General features: G+C 53.8%; 1 protein-coding gene and 1 pseudogene across 5 annotated transcripts in view; one reads left to right on the top strand and one right to left on the bottom strand.

Moving 5' to 3' along the window:
• Positions 1-3,263: 3,263 nt before the first annotated feature.
• LOC129687851 (U6 spliceosomal RNA) lies at positions 3,264-3,361 on the bottom strand (annotated as a pseudogene).
• Positions 3,362-9,752: 6,391 nt separating this feature from the next.
• Bcl9l (BCL9 like) overlaps positions 9,753-20,279 on the top strand; it is a 28,247-nt gene continuing 17,720 nt past the window's right edge. Inside the window, exons 1-2 of one of the 5 annotated variants that reach the window (XM_055621693.1) lie at positions 9,753-10,857; positions 16,922-16,977. The gene's annotated coding sequence lies outside the window, so the exon portion shown is untranslated. Of the gene's footprint in view, positions 10,858-12,921; positions 13,069-16,921; positions 16,978-20,279 lie in introns of those variants that run through there. The other 4 variants (XM_055621698.1, XM_055621694.1, XM_055621695.1 and 1 more) reach the window with 4 other exon arrangements.

Here is a 20,279-nt window from a genome sequence, read left to right on the forward strand (position 1 = left end):
TTTCCAGTCTGCACATGGTGGCTCACAACTGTCTGTAACTCGAGTTCCAGGGAATCTGATGCCTCTTCTGGTCTCTGAGGGCTCTGGGACACACAGGCAGTCACTCATAACATTAACGTTGGTAGATTTCCCTCCCTGTATACTGAGTTTGTTGCCAGCCTGGGGTACGTGGGATTTTTGTCTCAAAGTGGATTGGAGAAGGACTGATTATCGCCAGAGTTCAAATATGTGGAGGGGTGTGAAATAAGATTCACACTGTATGACCTACGGAGTGGAGAGGTCAAAGTGTAAAGTTCAGTTGGGTGTGGATCCCTGGGAGGTTGGGTTCAGCTCAGAGGAAGGAAAAGCAGACACACGCACGAACGCACGTTAGTGGAATGGCTAGCTCAGAGGCAGAAAGTTCCCCATTGCTGGAGATGCTAAAGATGGTTCTAGAACCCTGCTTGCCAGAGATGATGTTGGCAGGAAGTTCAGCATCAGAAAGGGTTTAAACTAAGTAGCTGGTTCTTGAAGTCCAATTCGACTGCAATTTGTGATTTCTTCTTCTCCTCCTCCCCCCCCCCTTTTTTTTTCTCTCTCTCCTGGTCCCTCCTGCATCTCACTCAGCCCTCTGTGCTTCTCTAAACCTACCTGGCTACATTCCAGACCCAGATCTGTTTCCTCATTCTCCATCAGGTCTGAAGACCTCCCCTACACACACACTGCATAAATGCCTCCTCATCATTTAGCATCCTTTATTATTCTGTCATTGTCCCCATCTTACCTTTAGGACAGACACTGGAGTTACCTATTACGGGATAAAAATGTACTGGACAGCCAGCATAGTGGTGCACACCTACAATTCTAGTTCAAGGCCAGCCTGATCTATAGAGCTAGCCAGGGCTACATAGCAAAGCTCTGTCTCAAAAAAAAAAAAAAGCATGGGCATATAACCCTAGCACTAAAGAGGCAAAGGTAGGTGGATCTCTGAGTTTGAGGCGGCCTGACAACCAAGGCTTGTTACATAGAGAAACTCTGTCTTGAAAAACCAAAAACCAACCCACCAAACAAAAGGCCAGGAGTGGTGGCACTCAGGAAGCAGAGGCAGGTGGATCTCTGGATTTGAGCCCAGCCTGGTCTTTGTAGAGAGATTCGGGACAGTGAAGGCTACATAGCGAGACCCTGTCTCAATACAACCAAAACCTTCCTAATCTCTGATGCTCCCGGCCTGCCTACTTCTCTCCCTACCGAGATAAATTTATCCCTCATCTGTTGGAGGAACTCCATCTTGTCCTGCTCTTCAGGGCTCTGTAATCCAGAAGTGAGAGGGCAGGACAAGTCTGGATGAGGTAGGTAGGGGGAAAAGGAAAATAGAAACCCCAAGGGGCACGCCCAATCCACATTGAAGGGGTTGTCGGGTGGATTGCTAAACATGCTCGCGATGGCTGCAAGGTGGAAGAGAGGGGTAGAGGGGCTTGTGTACACGTGGCTGTGGGTTGTGAAGAGATGGACACCCAGAGTAATTCATAGCAGTGGGAACTCTTTTTTAAATTTATTCTTATTTTACCCATATGGGGGTTTTGCCTGCATGTATGTCATCCACCACTCTGCATGCAGTGCCCCTACACACCAGAAGAGGGCGTGAGAGTCCCAGAGAAAGCTGTTATAGGTGAATGTGAGCCACCATCTGAGTGCTGAGACTCTAACAGGGGCCCTCCAGAACAGGCAGTCCTCATAACCTCTGAGTCTTCTCTCCAGCCCCAGAAACGCAAATTCTTTTCTGCAGTTATTACTATCTGAGTTATAGGGCCCAACATCTATTCAGCTCACCTGTCCCATAATTTTCAGAGGACCAAGCATGGAGCCGGAGCGTGGGTGCCTCAGCAAACAGTGCCCTAAGCCTGAAGAGACTGTAGGTACTGCCCGTGTGGCCTTGAGGCGGTGGGGTGATGTGGAAAGACAGAAATGTCAGCCCATTCCTTTGCCTCATGTTGTATATTGTTGTTAAAGACATGGTGTCATGCTGTGCGCTGGTGGTGCACGCCTCTAATCCCAGCACTCGGGAGGCAGAGGCAGGTGGATCTCTGTGAGTTCAAGGCCAGTCTGGTCTATAGAGCTAGTTTCAGGACAACCAGGGCTAGACAGAGAAACCCTGTCTCAAAACAAAAAGCATGGTGTCACAGAACCCAGGCTTGTTTTGATTGAGACTATTCTTAAACTCTTGGTCCTGAATGCTGGAATTATAGGCATGTGTTACCATGCCTTTTTGAACCACTTCCTAACCCAGAACTGCAAGTTACAAAGGCTCTAATAGTTAAAACTGGTTACTGGTCCTGACAGATCTTCATAAGACCCGGGGAGATGTGTTTGTCTGAAGTCACACAGCTGTTTAGGAATGGCTGGGGCTGAGTCTCTGACTGGCCCAGGGCTTTCTCTGTAATCCAGTGACGCCTTAAAATGAACTAGAGAACTACACAAATACAAATAGGGCCATGAGAAGAGGGGGGAGCTGGAAGCCCTGAGCACCCCGTACTCTGGGAACGATCCAGATAAAGAGGTCAAGGCTGTCATTCCAGCTCTGAAGGCCCCACGAGGAAAGGAGCCAGGCACAGGAAGACATCCAATGGAAAGTTGGACGCAAGCACCGCCATGATGTCGTGGAAAGAGTCTGGATCAGGAGCTAGAAGGCCTGGGTCACCTCCCAGCCTACAGCTTGCCAGCCATGTGATTTTGCATAAGTCTGTCAGCACCCCGTGAACCCTCTCTCTTCAAAATGACAGTTCTCCAGGGTAACGCAGAAGAGCAAATTAAGCAGAATGTAAGCGTATGTTCTTCGAGGGCTCTCTGCTCCCAGCACAATCTCAGAGAGGCTCCAGCCTTCAGCACAAGAATTAAATAGCAGGAATCATGTCTCCGAGACACACTATTGGCAGACAAGTAGGCAGCTGGCCAAGAGAGGAGGAAAGTGGCTGTAGCTTTTCCTGGGACTCTGTCTTCGATGGCTTCTCTCAGGTTGATGTGTTTGTTTGTTTGCTTAGCTGTTCGGGAGGTTGAACTCAGACCCCTGAACATGCTAGGCAGGCACCTATCCTCAAGTCACCCCACCACCCCTTCTCCTGGGCTTAAGAATGTCCTAGGAAAGCCGGTGGTGTTGCCTTTGATCTCAGCACTTGGGAGGCAGAGGCAGGCCAATCTCTCAGTTCAAGGCCAGCCTGGTCTACGGAGGAAGTTCCAGGACAGCCAGGGCTACCCAGGGAAACCTTGTCTGCTTGTCTGGGGGTGGAGGAGGAAAGGAATGCCTTAAGAATTTATGTGTCATTCTTGTGCAGGGGCCCTGCTAACTCTCTCTGTATCATTTATTTATTATTTATTGGCTGCCAACGTGAACATAAAACATTTTTTTAAATTTATTCATGGAAGGGTTCCTGTCTCTACATGCATGTCAGAGACCAGTTTGTGAGACTTGATTCTCTCCTTCTACCATGTGGGTCCCTGAACTCAGCTGGTCAGCCTTGGCAAAAGGCATCTTTATGCACCGAGCCACCTCACTACCCCCCCCCCCTTTTTAACATTTGAAGAAACAGGCCTAGAAAGCAATTAGGCCAGGGCCCCATATTCTGGTCTTCCAGGCCAGTCTTCTTTCCTTGGAGAACATAGGGAGGGAGACCCCAGAAGTCTCTGTAATTATCTGCTACAAGTCTCCCGCTGCAATATCCTGAGGCTTCCAGCGGGTGTGTCCTATCTCCTCAAGGTCCAGAGAGGTCTAGATGTTGCTCCCGGTTATGCCTAGCTCAGGGATAGGTTTTTTCCTGGGAGCAGCCTAAGTCCTCCTCACACTGAATCATCCTTCTCAGCATATTGTCTGTTCCTAGCTAGACTGTTGGCTGTGTGAAGACAGGGGCCAAATCTATCTGTCGTGTCACCAAGATAAAGCTCCTGTCCAGTCCAGTGCTTGGAACATAGTAGGTCTTCAGTAAGCATTTATTGAATGATTAAGCAGCAGAGGAGGGGGTTCCCCTCCTTCTTGGTCAAAGAAGGAGTCATGGAAAAGGGCTGAGTTGGTTATCAAAATTCATAAGGAGAGCTGGGTATGGTGGTAGAGGCCTGAACCCAGCTACTCTGTAGGCTAAGGCAAGAGTATTCCAAATTCAGGGCCTGCCTGGGCTACAGAGTGAGTTCAAGGCTAGCTCAGGCAACTTAGGGAGATCCTTTTTCAAAAATTTAAAAAGTAAGAAAATGGCTAGGGATTTAGTTCAGTGGTAAAGTGTTGCCTGGCACTGAGAGAGCCCAGGTTCAGTCCCCAGCAATACAAACAACCCATCCTCAGAACTATTTACACAAAAAAAGAATTTTAGCCAGAATGGAGGACCTGAAGAGAGGGAGGGAAGCAGCCTTTCTAAATCATTGGTTTTCCTGACTCGGGAGGCTTCTGCATAGAGAGAGAATCTCAGTCTTGCCTGGGTAGGTGAAGTGACTGTGAGCTGCTAGAATCCTTCAAAGTGGAGAGACCCAGCAGACAACTTGGCTCTAGAGGGGAGAGAAGGTGAAGGCAAGCCGAGGAGCTTTGAATCTGGAGCTGAATTAGCATTTGATGCTAAGCCCAGGAGGTCTTTGAAGGCTTGGGGCACAAAAAAAAGGAAGCAGCAAAGGGGAGGAGTCTCCCTGCTGACCCCCTCTATTTGGTGTAGAACTTGGGAGGAGAGATCTCCGGCTTCTGCTCTGTAGCGCGCTACACTTGAGTACCACAAGACGAATCCTACCATGCAGATCTGGAAGCCGCTGAAACCGCCCGCGAGTCCGGGGACGGCGGGGCAAAGATCGTGGTGACTTCTTCCACACTTCAGAGGCGCTCTCCAGCCAGACATCCCCAGCGAGGATTTTTTTTTTTTTTCTAGTGAGTGTTAAACCATATTTAACCACTAGGGGGCAGAAAAAGCAACCTTTAAGGTCACTATCCTTCCAGCTCCCCACCTACTCTCACCTGAGCCCAAGATGGGTGGTGCCTCACCTGGTTCTCCTCTAGCGCCCCGTTAACCCCTTCCAGCCTAGTTTTAAGTACCTCCCCTAGGCAGAGTCACTCTTAGTGAAACTGGGGGGGGGGGGCAAATGTGATCGAAAGTAGGGTGTCCAACCCCGGGGTGGGGAGGCCAGGGTGGAGACTAAGTCAGGGTTCCCAGCAACTCAGACCCTTGTCCTTTTCCTGTCTGGAGCCCGAGGGGGCTAGAGTTCAGTTTCAGATGGGTAGGTGACCTCTCAGAACAGGGAAAGCCCTGCAAGTCGCAAGAGGAGCAAAAGCGGGTGGTCACCTGGGTGCGCTGGACCTCTTGGGGCAAGCTTTAGTAGAGATTGCTCAAGGACCTTCAAAATCTAGACTTCCGCCTCAGGTAGAGGGAGGGAGGTAGCCCAGGAGTGAGGGGAAGACAACGAGGGTGGGAGCGGGAGGTGGGCAGTTAGGACGAGGCTCTAGAGCGGAAGGCGTTTGGCAGCTCTCAGGCGTAGACTTTGCCTGTGTCTCCTCCTGTTACTGACAGCCCTTCGTGGCTCAGATCGGCCGAGGTTCCGGGATTGCGTTCCGGGCCTTAAGGTGTTAAGCTGTGGGCGTGGGGTCCGGAGTCCCTCCCTCCCTCCCTCCCTCCTTCGCGAATCAAGTGTCACCACCTACAAGTCCATTAGGCCGGCGCGCTAGGAGTTAAGTCTGCCCGCAATCTGCAAGGCTGGAGCCGGAGAGGGGGAGGAGGGGGAGGGGGGAGAGCAAGGAGATGGGGGAAGCAGACTGTAGGGAGACAGCGCCTGGAACCCCCTCCCCAGGGACCTGGCCCCTGGGCCCCCAGCCCCAAAAGGGGCCCTGCCCTCCCCGGGGTCGCGCTCTCTCCCCCCGCCCTGCCCCCGCCCTCCAAGCTTTGTGTCCCCAGGAGGGTGGGCTGCAGGATTTCCAGCCAAGCCTTGGCTGCCTGCTCAGTTTTTCCAAACCCTCCAGTCGGAGAAGGCGGGAGCCCTGTCAGGATAAGAGTCCCTCCCCACCACCCCCCACCCCGCCCTTGCTGGCCCCCTAGCCCAGCCTGGAGTTTCCTGCACCCCCCACCCCCACCCCCAGCTTTTCCAAACTCCTTTTCCTTTCCGACCCTGGACCCAGCAGCCCTAGCCCCACCTCTGTTGCTTCCCAAGTTCCAAGTTCAGGTTGGAGGGGCCCAGGTAGACTCCACAGTCTCAGAGAGACGGGCTAAAGCGAGGCTCACAGCAGGCCGACCCTGAGACCTGCGGGGCGCCGGTCTGACTCTGAGCCTGGGCCCGCCCCATCCCAGGACTCGGCCTCTGGCCACCAGGGAAGGTGGCTCTAGGGGTCTCCCGCTCCCGGAAGGAGGCGGTGCTGGGGACGACGGCACAGCTGGGCGGTAAGGTCGGTGCGGCAGATGCCAGGCCCTAAGGCGTGCTTCGAGGAGGGGCAGTGTTCCCAGCGCTGGCACGGCTCTGTCCAGAAAGTCTATTATATAATAATCACCATCTATCAGGAAGCCAGGCGGCTGGAGAGAGTGGGGAAGCCAGGACGCCCAGATCTGCGCCTCATCCGGGGCCCAGAAAGATGTCTCCACCAAGACAGGCACAGTGTAGGCACAGCTCAGCGGTCGGATGACGGGGGTGTGGGGGGATTCCAGGGGCTAGTGAGGGGCGCTGGGCCATCTGACTGCTGCCTCGAAAACCCCACCCTCAGAACTCTGACGGGCAGTGCCCCGAGCCAATGATTGAAGTCACTGTGGGGCTTTGACGTTAACCCTTTCTTGGACCCTCAGATACTTCAGGATGTAGCGTCCCTCCTACAGAACTTCCCCTGACTGGCGCCCACCTACTCGGGCTAGTGTACGCTGGAGAGGAGTGTCAGCGTTATTTGTGCATCCTGATCACTCCGGAAACAGGAAGATGGCTAGTCTTAGAAAACAAGCAGTCCTGGGTGCCCTTTCCCCGCCGTCCAAAAGTAATTTTCACTACAAGATGCAGTTGTGGGTACAGTTTCCAGAAACGGTTTGTAGCAGCGCTGGCACAGAGACATCGCGTCAGGAACAGGCCTTCATACACCTATGCCCGCCCGTGCCGCACTTTTACTGGCCAAAGTCGACATGGACACTCGCTGGCACACCTGTGACATCCGTGCTCCCGTGTCGCAGCGACGCACGGGAGCACGGTGGCTTCCCTAGTTGGCCAGTAGAGGGAGCCTCTCGATTCTTGCAAAGGGCCACCCTCTCGCCTTCCCTGCTCTCTGGCTCCAGTGGCTGCCCAAAGCTGCTGGGCTCTGCATCCAGACCTGGAACCTACACTGGGGGAATGAGTCACAGCCACACCCAGGGGAGCGCTCCACAAGGCTGTTTCACGGGACATACCAAACGCTCCTGGGTTTTTGTTTTCATGTACTACATTAGAGACCCCTGAAACCCAGCCACCACCACTATAAATACTGATTTCTAGACCGACTCTGAACAGGACTTATGCCAAAAGGAACTGTAAGAAGGACTGGCCTCAGTGGTACATGCCTGGGAGGCGGAGGCAGGTGAATCTCTGTGAGTTCGAGTCCAGCCTGCTCTACATAGAGTTCCAGGCTAGCCAGTATAGTGAGACCCTATCACAAACAAACTAGCCCGAGTGTCTTGTCATTTATGTGATGGGAGGCTGATCACCGTAAGTGTAAGTAGCTGCAAGGGTCCATTTTGTGAGCTGGTCCTTTGCCTGTGGTCAGTAGTATATCCTAGAGATCCTAGAGAGAGAAGAAAATTAAACCTGGGCTGGAGAGGTGGCTCAGAGGTTAAGGACACTGGCTGCTCTCCCAAAGGTCCTAAGCTCAATTAACAGCAACCACATGGTGGTTCATAGCAATCTATAATGAGATCTGGTGCCCTCTGCTGGTGTGCAGGAAGAATGCTGTGTAAATAATAAATAAATCTTAAAAAAAAAAAAAAGGAAAATTAAAACCAACTTCATGGGTCTACTCTCCAGAGTGCAGGGATCACAAAGGTCAGCTTCTCTTGGCTTCAGTTTATTTTCCTTTAAATGAAGTTTGATCTGCTTCGTGGAATTGGAGTAACTGAGCCTTTAACCTAGCACATTGCTTGACACAATAGTTGGTACACACTTGAAAATCCTGTGTCGATTGGATTAAAACATGGGGCTGAGATGCTGGAGAAATGGCTTGCAGTTAAGGACACTTCCTGCTCTCTCAGAGGACCCGGTTCAGTCTTAGACTCCACACAGTGGCTCACAACTGTCCCTAATTCCTGTTCCAAGAATTTAATTTGTCTTTTGGACTCTATGGACACTAGGCACTCATATGGGTGCATGCACGCATGAAGGCACACACATATACATAAAATAAAAACAAAAATTTCTATAAAAAAGCATAGTCCCGGGGCTGGAGAGATGGCTCAGAGGTTAAGAGCACTGTCTGCTCTTCCAAAGGTCCTGAGTTCAATTCCCAGCAACCACATGGTGGCTCATAACCATCTATAATGAGATTTGGTGCCCTCTTCTGTACATGTACCCAGACATTGTATACATGATAAATAAATCTTTAAAAAAAAAAAAAAAAAAAGACATGCCTACTGGAAGATGTGGCACTACTTTAAAAAAAAAAAAAGCATAGTCCCTGGGCGCAGTGGTTCATTCCTTTAATCACAGCACTTAGGAGGCAGAGGCAGGCAGATCTCTGCATTCAAGGCCTAGCGTGAGTTCCAGGACAGCCAAAGCTACCGAGACCTTGTCTCAAAACAAAAAAACAACCCAAAACACGGCCATTTGATAATGCACAGGAAAGCCCTTTGTAAATGGCAATGTATCACGTTACAGAGTTTTATTCTCTCCGCTTTCAGGGGTTTCGTTTATTTTCATTTATTATTTTTAGATGGAACCTGATATTTCCCCAGGTTGAGCTCAGGCTCCATACGTAGCTGAGGATGATCTTGAACTCCAGATCCTCCTGCCTTGACCTCCCACCCTGGTGAGGTCTTTATTCAGGGATTATGACCCTGTCCTCCATCTAGACCTCCCAGATCTTGCCCAGTGTCCAGCTCCTGGCACTATCAACCCATCCAGTCAATATTCACTAAAGCCCTACTTTGAACCTGACCAACACCTGTGTAATTTGTGCAAGGAACACAGAGCCTACAAGTTATGATCTGGGTCCCTAGGAATCTTGTGCCAGGCAGATGTGCAGAGCCAGTACTCCGGAGGGTAACACTGATGTGACGGGGAGCAGAGGGAACACTGGTGTCCTTTCTTTCTGAGGCGGTCAGTGCTTGCCACGGGTTGATCTTCATTCTAGGTGAAGGAGCAGTGGGAGAGAAGGAGAGTGTCCTGGGAGAAGAAGACTTGAATTCTAGTCCGAGGTTTACTACTTTCTGGTTTACTACTTTACTACTTTCTGGTTGTGCAACTCAGTAATTCCTCCAGTCACACACGCCTCAGTTTCCTCCTTTGTGTAATGGGGCTAGAACACCTTCCTTGTAGGTTTGTGGTAACCACTGAGAGGACATATGACATGCCTTTAAAAACTGCTCAGAACTTGTTTTCTTCCCATAGGATGGTGTTTGTGTGTGTGTGTGTGTGTGCGTGTGTGTGTGTGTGTGTGTGCGTGAAGCCTTCTGTGCTGAGGGAGTGTTCGAGAAGACAAAGGTTTTACTTCCTCAAATATTTTCTTAGTATCCAATTTGCACTGTTGAAGGTTTAATTGAAAAAATTCGGTCTATGTCTTTAGGGGGAGGGGAGGAGATGCTCTTGGTGCATAATGGATGTGGGTGGGTACAATAAAGAGGGGATCTAGTTGTGTGTGTGTGTGTCCAGGGAACTCCCACTCTTTGCAATCCGTGCAGAGAGGAGGGTAGGTTTGTCAGACCTCTCCCTAGCCTCGGATGCTGTGGTGCTGTGGGTGCAACTCCTCCCTAGTCTTCAGGAACCGGGGAGCAGAGGTGGCGAAGGCCCCTTCCCCGCCCAGGGCCAACTGCCTCCTGCGAGCTGGTCGGGCGCCTTACCGAGTCAGACCACTGGGAGGCTGGGGGAGCCGGGTTGGGCGAGGAGTCGAGCGAGATGGGGGAGCTCTTATTTTGACAGGGGCCTCTCCCGGCTCTGGTATGAAGGCAGAAGGAGGCAGCCAGAGAGCCCCGATGCTTATTCAGGCTGGGGAGAGGAGCCGAGTGGAGGGGCCAGCGAGGCTCCGGCAGCGCAGGGGAGCCCGGGGAGGCGGCGGCGCGCGGCGGAGCCAGTGGCCGGACATGCCCCGGATCCGGGGCCGCTGCAGCACCGCCGCCGCCCGGAGCCAGCCGGCCGGACGCCCGCACGCCTGGGTCCCCTGGCGCCGCGCCGCCCGGGGGCTGCGACCTGGACCCTCGGCATCCGACCAACAATAAGCGCCTAGACAGCCCCCTCCCCACCCCGTGCCCGCCGTCCCCGCCGGTCTCGAGGAAAGTGAAAGGAGGAGGCGAAGGAAGGAAGGAAGGCAGGAAGGAAGGAAGGAAGGAAGGAAGGAAGGAAGGAAGGAAGGAAGGGAGGAGGAGGAGGAGCAGGAGCAGGAGCAGCAGCAGCCGGAGCCCTGAGGTTTGGGCCGAGACCCCAGCCCGGAGCCCCGGCCCGGCGGTGCGCTAGCTCTCCCGCCGGTGCCGGCGCCCAGGACCATGCTCCCCGGTTGGGAGTCAGGAACCCCGGCAACCAGCGCCTCCCGGATACCTGCTCGCGGGCCGGGCTGGTATTGAGATCAAGGCGTCCAGGATCAAAAAGATCACCGCCTGCCCGCCTTCTCCGCGTCTCCACTGTCCTGCTGGAGGATCCCAGTCCACCCAACGACCCTGACCTGGTTATGGCGTCCAGCTCCGGCCTGGCGTGAGGACCCCCGATCGGTGCGAGGTGAGGGTTGGGTTGGGGCAGAGGGCTAAAGTCATGCCAGGCCAGCAGGAGCGCGCCAAGAGAGATCCAGTTAAAATTGGGGAGGGGAAGCGCAGTCTGATTGTCTCTTGCGTTCTAGCACGCACCCCTGGCTGTTTAGGAAGCGGGGGACTCCTCTAGGGTCATTAGAGGATATTCTTAGGTTCTCAACCAAGCTGGCACTCTCGGAACACCGAAAGAAGGGCTTAGGGGCAGCCAGGGGACCCTACCACCTTAGCGCAGAGAACAAGGCCGGCCTTGGGCCAGCTGGAGCAGGGAACTCTGCCCTGGGGGCTTCTGGGAGATGTAGTCCCCCTCCCAGGCTCACTAACTCTGTGGGTCCCAGCACCCCTGCACTCCTCCCCTGACTCGTGGGAGCCTCCTGGAGGAGAAGGGTTGGGACAAGAGTAAGAGGTTGGGTCCGCTGCCCCCAGGCACTGCCTCTGTGCCATATGAACCTGGAGGAGCCTCCTCTGCCCAGGATTCTGAGTGGTTGTGGGCTTGGCTGGGGGTGGGGCAGCCACACAGTTCCTTGGAGGTTTCTCTGCACTGCCAAGGGAAGGTGGCTCCTGCCTTGATCCAGAGAAGCTCCTTGGGAGGAGCTGTGAGGAAGAGAAGTAAGACTTAGGCCTTCTTGCATAGCTGGGGTACCTAGGGCTGCTGGAATTCGGTTTCGGAAGATGCAGCGATCCAGCCTCCGTTTTTGCCTCTTGGTGGCAGAGAAACAGAACATCCCTCAAAGTCTGGAAGTCCAGAGTGTGTCTCTCTGGAGCAATGAAGCAAGCATTAGCTTCTGTCTGTCTGTCCAGCTTCCTTCCGGGTTCCTCTGACACCCCCTTCTTCCCTCCTCCTCCTGTTCTGTGTGCTGCTTGGGCTGTGTGTCTTCATGTCTTGTCTGGGGGACCTCTGCTTTACGGGAAGAAGTGTTGTTTCTGAGAGAGGGGGTCTTGGCGCGTGTCTGAGCCCTGGAAAGGGGGGTCTGCGGCCCCTTGATCTTTTGCTCCACCTCCCTCCCTCCCATTGAGCTGCTTGCTGTTCTGTCCCCCCCCCCCCCCCCCAGGGAATGTTGTCTGTACTGTAGCTGCCACACCACCACCAATGACAATACCTACACTTCCTTCTCCCCCTCTCCTCAGCCTCTCCAGGGGTCAGTCACTTCCCTGGGGCAGGAGTTCCTCTGCTGCTCCCCAGTGTGGGCTTGGCTGCCTTCTCTGGCCAAGACCATGATTTCATGGCTCCAAGGGAAGAGTGTGTTAAAAGTCAGCTCTCAGGCCCCACAGTTGGAAGCCTCAGGATAGAGTGAGAGTGGCAGAGGGCGGTGAGAAGCAGGGAGGGAAGCAGGACTCTGGTACCAGGAAGGAAAACACTTTCCCTCAAGTGACCCACCTACCTGGTCCTGACCACCAGGGAGGGCTCTGGCTACTATGAAATCCCTACAGGGATTTCTTTGCTAAGCCGTGAAGCCATGTTGCTCATGGTTGGGATGGGGTGGAGGGCTCCTGAAGGGAGGACTGAAGACTAGAGAAGGGCTGGCGGTTCCCAGAAATCGGGGGTTAAAGCATCAGTGCTAATGGAGCTTAGTGATCTTGCTTGTTCAAAGTACACAGAGCATTCCTGACCCTGGTTAGCAAGTTCCTGGTACCTGGATTGGGCAGAAGCCTTAGGCAGGCGTGGTGGTGGTGGTGGTGGTGGTGGTGGTGGTGGTGGTGGGTGTGTGCATGGAGGGTTCAGCTTCAACAACCATGCAGGCCAGTAGCCTGCCGGGAAGAGAGAGACCTAGTGGGTGGCAGAGTGGCAGTGTCGACTCAGCAAGGGCCAGAATGCCTGGCACCTGCTTTAGATTAAAGGAAACGTGCTACAAAGGGGGACTGACTCTCTTTGGCGGTGGGGCTGGCTGATTTTGGGAGAAGTGGCTGGGATGGTGCTCCGGCTCCAAGGAGACCTGGAGTGAGTGAGGTAGGGGAGAAAGCACCAGCATTGCAGGCAGCAGAAGCTCTTGCTTACGTGCTTACCAGCCCCCCCCCCCCCCCCCCCCCCCGCAGCCTCTCCTCCACAGAACCTTAGATGAATTGCTGAGGGCACCCTCACCCTGCCTCTGGCGCTGCCTCAGGCTGAGGTTCTGTCCCAGCACCCTGGGGCAACTCGAGGGAGCCAGAATGTCTGTCCAGTCTTCTAGGGATCAAAGGCAGCCAGGTAAGGGTGGGGGTGGGGGCTAATGTGGCCCTGATGCTATGTTTGCTTTCCCTGAGCTTCCCCATTGCTGATAATAAGGTACCTGAAGAACCCAGGCACCCAAGGATGACAGGAAAATGGCATCCCTTGCTTCCTTGTACCAAGGCCCTGGCACTGCCCGGGTGCTGACCTGGGGGGGGAGGGGACAGAGGGGGATGGCACCGTGGGAAAGTGGGCAGCCGTGGGAGCAAAGCGGTACAGGCTGGGTGCCCCAGGCAGGGAGCCTCTGCCAGGCCCGCTCTCCCTGGGGTGGGGCTGACGATTCCAAGGACTGGCTCAACCTGTTGAACGCCTGGCTGCCATAGCTTGGCATCTGTGCCCCTGCTTGCCAGCCCCAACAGCTGCCCACCCATAGCCACACTGTGCACACCACCCCCAGGGATCTGAGGAAAGAGGCTCAGATTAGTTCAAGGATCTTGGTAGGGGCTTCTACCAGGGATTACAAAATTTTCCCTAATCTGGGCCTCTGAGTTTCAGCCCTGGGGCTACAGGGCTGGGTGGTCAGGGCCAGGAGCTGAGGGGCTAGGTGAAGAAGGCCACAGCCCTGAAGCTTCAGAGCTGCTTGGAGCCTGTCACTTGGATGGGTGGCCCTGAAGGCAGCCTGGAGTTACAGCCTGGAATTTCCTGCCGGGTGCCAGGGCCAGGCCTCCAAAGCCCCACCCCCAGCCTTGCCTGACCTCCCCTCCCTCCTTCCCTCCTTCCCTCCCTCCCTCCCTCCCTCCCTCTGTCTACTTTCCCTGGAGGTTGGGGGAGGAGCAGTGAGGACATTCTTGCTACCAGGGAAAGGTGACTTCCTGGGTGTGGGGGTACTCATGGGAAACTATGAAGATGCCTAGGGAGATGTTCCCTTAGCCTGCTGTGCGTGTGGGGGCAGTTGTCCCCACTGTCGTTTGACCCTTACTAGCCAGGGAAGCATACCCAAGGCACTCTTCTGGAGCGAAGGGTTGGTCACCTTGTTCTGTGGGTAGGTAAAGGGGTGTGGTGGCTTCTTTCAGTCCTGAAGGGGAATGAAGGTTCCCTTTGCCTCCTCACTTTTCCTGCCAGTGGTGAAAGCCAGTGGAGGCCTTTCCTTTGCCCTCTGTCCAGCAGGCAGGGCCCTCCCCTCTTGGTATTAGGCTAGCTGCTGCTCCTAGCTTGGTAGCCTTTTCTGGGTCCCCTTCTCCACTGGCTGAACCACCTCTGTCTGGCACTTTCATCCTTGTTCTGGTAGGTCCAAGTTGGCCCATGTTCCCCTCCCCTTTGCTCCCCCTCCCCCAGCTCCAGGAATGGCCCTGAATCCAGCATTTCCAGCATTTCGAAACCAGGACTGTTTTGAAATCCTGAGCGCTTCCCCGCCGCCCCCATCTGAGTCCCCTCCCCACTCGCAGCAACTCTTCTAATCTGGCTTTAAGCTGTGTCTCTCTTGAGGTACAACATTTGGGTCTGCGTGTTTGCACATGGACACAAACTGTACGACTTTGTATGCAGTGTGTCCCGGAGTAGGTGTGTCTGTGTCAGTAGCTCTGTGTGTCTGGCTGTCTCCTGAGCTCTCTTGGAGTTGACTCCGAATTTGCCACTCTCATGGGTCTTAAGGAAAGTTTGGGCTATTTTAGGACGTGGCTTGAGAGTGTGTCTGCTTGTCTCTCACTTGTGTGTATCTAGGGGCTCTTTCTGAGGAGTGTGCTGGAGGTGTGTCTCTGATGTGTGCTTACGCTCTGCATCTGTTCTGCCTCCTCCTTCACCCTGGGAACATGTCTGGGGGGGGGGTGTAGTCACAGGTCCCCTGCAGCTCCCTGGGACGTGGAGTCCTCTGCCCTTTGATAGGGAGGTTTCCTGGAGTGGGGCCCAAGCTTCTGGCAGCTCTGAGGCCTTGGAGAGAGAGTGGCAGAGTTGGGGAAATGCCGGGATGAGCTGTTGCCAGCCGTTGCTCCCTCTCTTTCTCTGGCCTTGTGTGCTCAGTGGCACCAGGCAACACTGTGTCCTGAGGGTGTAGTGATGGCTGGTAGAGGGGCCTAGGGACTAAAGGAACATGCTCCTTCCCCTTATACAGTCACCTCCTTCAATGGAGACCCGGAACTGTCAGTCACAAATTACCTGGGAGTTTGGTAGTTGACTTCTCTACTTACAGTTCCTTAACAAAACAAGCTCAAAAGTAAAAAAATTACACTTGAGACAGGTTTCTCTGTAGCCTTGGCTGTCCAGGACTCACTTTATAGAACAGGTTTTCCTGGAACTCACAGAGGTCCCCCTGTCTCTGCCTCCCAGAGTACTGGGATTATAGGCCTGCACACTGCACCCAGCTCAAGCTCAAAATTTAATCCCAAGCAAAAGGCAAAGAGGGCCTGGAATGCAGGCGTTTGGGGTTGGCCATCGCAGCCATGGTCCAGAAAGTTCTTACTGTTGTCTTGCCTCATTCCCTCCCTACCAAGGGTGAGTTTCTGCATGAGGTGGGGACTATGAGTGTTTGGGGTTTTGTTTCTTCCGGCTAAAGCCTGAGTGTTGGTAGCTTATTTATGCTGGTTGGCGGTATACGGTCACTGGGAAGCTTCGATTCCTCACTAGGACTCAGTTTCCTATCTTAGGATCTCAGGCTGTAACCTAATGCTTTTCTGGAAGTCCATGCAAAGGCCAGTGAGGAGGAAGATGGGCAGGGGCTATCTGTATGAGGGAAGGGCCTGTAGAGGCAGCATCTGGAGGTGGGCATAGGATAGGCTTCCCGTTCGGCCTCTGTAGAGGCCCCTGTTGGTACAGGGCTCAGTGACCCAGCAGGGGGAGGGCCTTGGCAGGGAATTCTCAGTTTGTTTCTCAATCTCTGTCTCTGAGACATGCACATGGGCACGGCACTGCAGACACCTTCGGGAACTGAGTCTAGAAAAGTCACCTAGATGGCGGGAGGGCAGAGTGCCGCAGCTGGAACCGTGTGGAGGCAGCCTCTTCCTGGCGGACATGTCATCATGCCCCCTGTCTCTATCCCTGGAGGCTGGGTGCAGTCACAGGTCTCCCTCTTAACAGCCCCATCTTGGGCCAAGGAGCAACACAGGCTGCAGAGGGTTAAGTCTGGTTGGCAGGGACACCCCCACCCCCCACCCCAGTGCAGCAAGAGAGGGAGAGGGAGGAGGGGTGGTTAGCAGCTTGCTCTAGTTGGCTTCTCTCCCAGAATTCTTCGGAAAAGAACTCCCCTTTGACCCCCAGTACAAACTGAGCCCAGCCACCAGCCTCCCTCCCTCCTGCTGTGGGAGCTTCACCCAGTGCCTGCTACTAAACTGCTGAACGTTCCTCACCCCAGGCCCTGGTACTAGACCAGGTGCCCAGGATTTTTTGTCTTTGGGGCACCAGGGTTGTAGCCAAGGCAACCACATAGGTGCATAGGAACATAAGCCTTTTCCCCTGCCACAGGTTAACCTGGGGGTGACTGGTTTTGGAAGCTGGGATCCCTGGACCTCAGCCACCCCTCCCCCCAGGTCTTCAGGCCAGGTCGTGGGAGTCCTCCACCCCTCCCTCTCTCTGTAGGGCCAAGCTCTCAGGGAACTAACTCTGAGGTCTTCCAATGCCTTCTCCTTCCCGCTTCCAGGGCAGGGAGGGGGAGTGGTGTGGTGGGGCAGCTGGGTCAGGCCTGGCTCCTGGCCAGTCCACAGAAGTCAGGATTGGGTGTGTATATGTGTGTGTGAGCAACTCTGGGACTTCCTGGAGCTGTAGGTTGTCTGTAAGTGTATGTGTTTCTGGCTGGGGGGGCGGTGGGGGGAGCACATGGGAGGCTGGGGTTGGCGTTCTGGGAGGGTCAGGGGCATAGATTGCTGCTGGCCAGGGACTTTTAGCTGTGACCGTCTCTCCACAGGGAGCCCCCATCCCAGACCACACCCCTGAGCCTGAACCTGACACACATTATTCCAGGTGAGCGGGCCCATGTGCTTCTGTTCTGCTCTTTTGGCCTCCCCATCCTGTCTGCAGTGGCCGCGTCCTGGCTTAGCCTCCTGCTTGGCTTTTTCTCTGGAGCTAACTCCTCCTGGCTTTCTGCCCCTACTCCTTGCATTCCCCTCTGTCTCTGGGTGGGTAATGCTGCCGGAGTGGGTGTGTGTGCCCTGGATGGGGAAATGGTTAAAGCTTGGTATCACTGACAGGTCTAGGCCTTTTCCAAGCCTCATTCCCTGCTGGGAGGTGGGAGACTTTGAGCTCTGACCTGGGGGATGGGGGGACAAGGTAGAATTTCTGGTCATCCCAATTACTTGTCTCCACTTCTTGGCTTTGGCTTCTACTGGTTGAGTCAAATCCAGGGTGCCCACTGGCCACGAGCCACCATTATAGTTCAGTTTCTGCTGCCCTGGCTCCATAGGCGTGCGCACTCACCACACACACACACACACACACACACACACACACACACACACCCTCAGCTTCCCTCCTCCCTCCCTTCTTACTTAGCAACAACTCAAAATTCACAACAAACACTCCTGTGGGCTCCTGTCTGACTAGGCAAAGCCTGGGGAAGGGAAGCAGGGACCAGGAGGAGGTGCTTCTTTTTCCTGGACTGTCCTCTGGAGGGAGAGTGGCTAGCTCCTATCCCCCCACCCCCAACTTTCCCTGCTGGAGGCCACTATCCTCAGGGAGGAAGTGCCACTGCTTCCAATTCAGGCAGTGAAAAAAGTGAAAAGCAATATGACAGGTGGATCGGAGCAGGGACTGGGACTCCAGCCTTCTAGGGCAAAGTCCCACTTGACCTTTGACTCCCACCTGGGGGCTGGAGGTGGGGGCAGCCTTCTTCTCATCGCCTTGGGCATCTTGGCAGGAGCCTGTGCTAAAGCCCTAGAAACGTGCCTTAAGACTTTGCTGACTGGTTAGGGACCTGGAGAGGTGAGGTAACTTGCCTTAAGATCTTGCTGACGGGTTAGGGACCTGGAGAGAGGTGAGGAGGTAACGGACTGGTTGTGGGTGGAGTTTGAGAGGCCCGAGAACTTTGCTCTCTGAGAGCTGGGCCTGGCTCAGCAGGGCACCTGTGTAGAGGCCACAGGGTTCAGGGCTCTCTTTGATCTCTTCCCCAGGGAGGAACTGTGGCCTTTAGTGTAGGGCCCAGTACCCATCAGGCCAAAAGGGAGGGTGGAAGGGTGCCGGGATGAAGCCCAGGCCGAACACACCTGTGAGGATCTGACGCCATGTCACATCTAGCTGCCAGTGCCATGGCTAGGAACCCAATTGCTGGAGCGTTAAGTTCCAGTCCTTGTCGTGTAATGCTGGGCTATATATCTTGGGCAAGCTCCTTAACTCTTCCCACTTTCAAAGAGGGAATAATGAAAGGGATTTCTAAGCCAGGCACAGGAATTCCAGCAATGGAGAGGTAAGAGCCGGTCTCAAATAGACAGACAGACCAACAAACTGCAAATACCCCAAGAATATAAAAATAAATAAAAGTATTTTCCAAGGCTGACGTTAGTAGTAGGAGCCTGCCTGTAGTTCTAGCTGTTTAGTGGCTGAGGGAAGGTCTCCTGTCCTCAGGAATTCAGGGCCAACCTAAGTAGGCAGCAAGACCTTATCTCAAAAAATAAGAAGCCGGGTGGGTGTCACACGCCTTTAATCCCAGCAGAGGCAGGCCTATCTTTGTGAGTTCTAGGCCAGCCTGGTCTACAAAGTAAGTCCAAGACAGCCAGGGATACACAGAGCAACCCTGTCTCTAAAAACAAACAATAAATGATAATAAGAAAAGGCTAGATTAGGGACGTAGTTCCGTCGGTAGAATGCTTGCTTATTACGTGCAAAGCTCCAGGTTTGAACCCGGGACAACATAAACTAGGATAAACAGGTGTAGAAGTACATGCCTATAATCCCAGCACTCTGAAGGTAGAAGCAGGAAGATCCTGAGTTCAAGGCCACTTTTGGCTGCACGGAAAGGAAGTCTAGCCTGGGATTTAGGAGACGCTGAGAAAAGCTGAGCCTGTTAGTGCTTACACTCCTAAGCAGGGATAGGCAGGAAGGTTGCTGCAAATTTGAGGCCAGCACGCTCTTCCTAGTGAGAGCCTATCTCAATAACAAGAAAAGTTTTTAGATAGGGATGTAGTTTGAGACTCAAGGCCCTGGGTTCTAGCCCAGAACTGAAAAAGAAAGAAAGGAAGAAAGAAACCGAACTTTTTATAGAGTTTTTCTGAGGATTAAATTAGGTAAGCCACGTAACGAGTTTGTGCAAATATTGGATAGAAATTAGAGATGCTTGTTTTTATCGTTATCTTGAGCTCCTTGCAGGACCCTTCTCGTGGGGCTTTGGCCTAAGGAAGACTCATAGAGGGACAGAGTTTAGGGCCTGGAGCAAGAGCCCATCCAGCACTTCAGACTCAGATGCTAATGCTCTTCCAGAACCACCTTTTTGCTTTTGTATTTGGAGGCAGGAGCTTACTATGTAGACCAGGCTGGCCTTGAACTCACAGAGCTCTGTTTGCGTCTGTGGTCTGAGACTGAAGTCATGAGCTACCACAGCTGGCAAGACTCACCTTGTTGCCTCAGTTTTCCTGCTGTTGGTGGCTGATACTGTGATTGCAAATTTTGTAGTTCCCTGGGCCTGGAGAAGAATTTCGGTTTCCAAGGGTTCCCGCTCCTTATGGCCTGCCCTTGCATTTCGGGCCCAGCCCTACTCCCTCCCCAAGTGCTGTTTGCTTGCTTTAGTTTTGGAGTCCCTCCTACCATCCAACCCCTGCTGCTCTGTTCTGTCACCAGACTGGAGGAGACACACTGTCCTTAAATGACTTCAGATGGCCTCCTTCTTTCATTCCTGGTCTGGGAGTCAGGGACCTTCCTTGGGGAGAAATGTGGCAGTGTGGAGCTTGAGGTGGATGGCACTGGTTAGGCCTGCCTCCGGTCTTAGGGTTCCTTCTTGAACATTTTCTGAATATGGAAGGGCAGTGCCTGGGAGACGAGGTGAACATGCCAGCGGTTCACAGTTAGGCAGGGAAGGCTATCCTCAAGTTCAGAAGGAGAGTAGGGGCATGGTAGCACCCCTGGTTTCCAGGGGGTACCCCTGGAATCCTTCCCTAACAATGCTAGAGAAAGTTCTGGGTGCCTCAGGGTAGGGGAGAATGTGACTGTTGGTGTGTTGTCAGGACTCTCAAAGGTCCTGAGCTAGGACTGCAATGCTGGGATGGAGCCTAGGAATGGTGAGGAGCCATGGAAGAGATGGCAGGGCTTGGTTGCTGCAGAAGAGAGAATCTATGCAG

Source organism: Psammomys obesus, unplaced genomic scaffold, assembly GCF_907164565.1.
Source record: "Psammomys obesus unplaced genomic scaffold, mPsaObe1.curated_primary_1811, whole genome shotgun sequence".
Taxonomy (NCBI): Eukaryota; Metazoa; Chordata; class Mammalia; order Rodentia; family Muridae; genus Psammomys; species Psammomys obesus.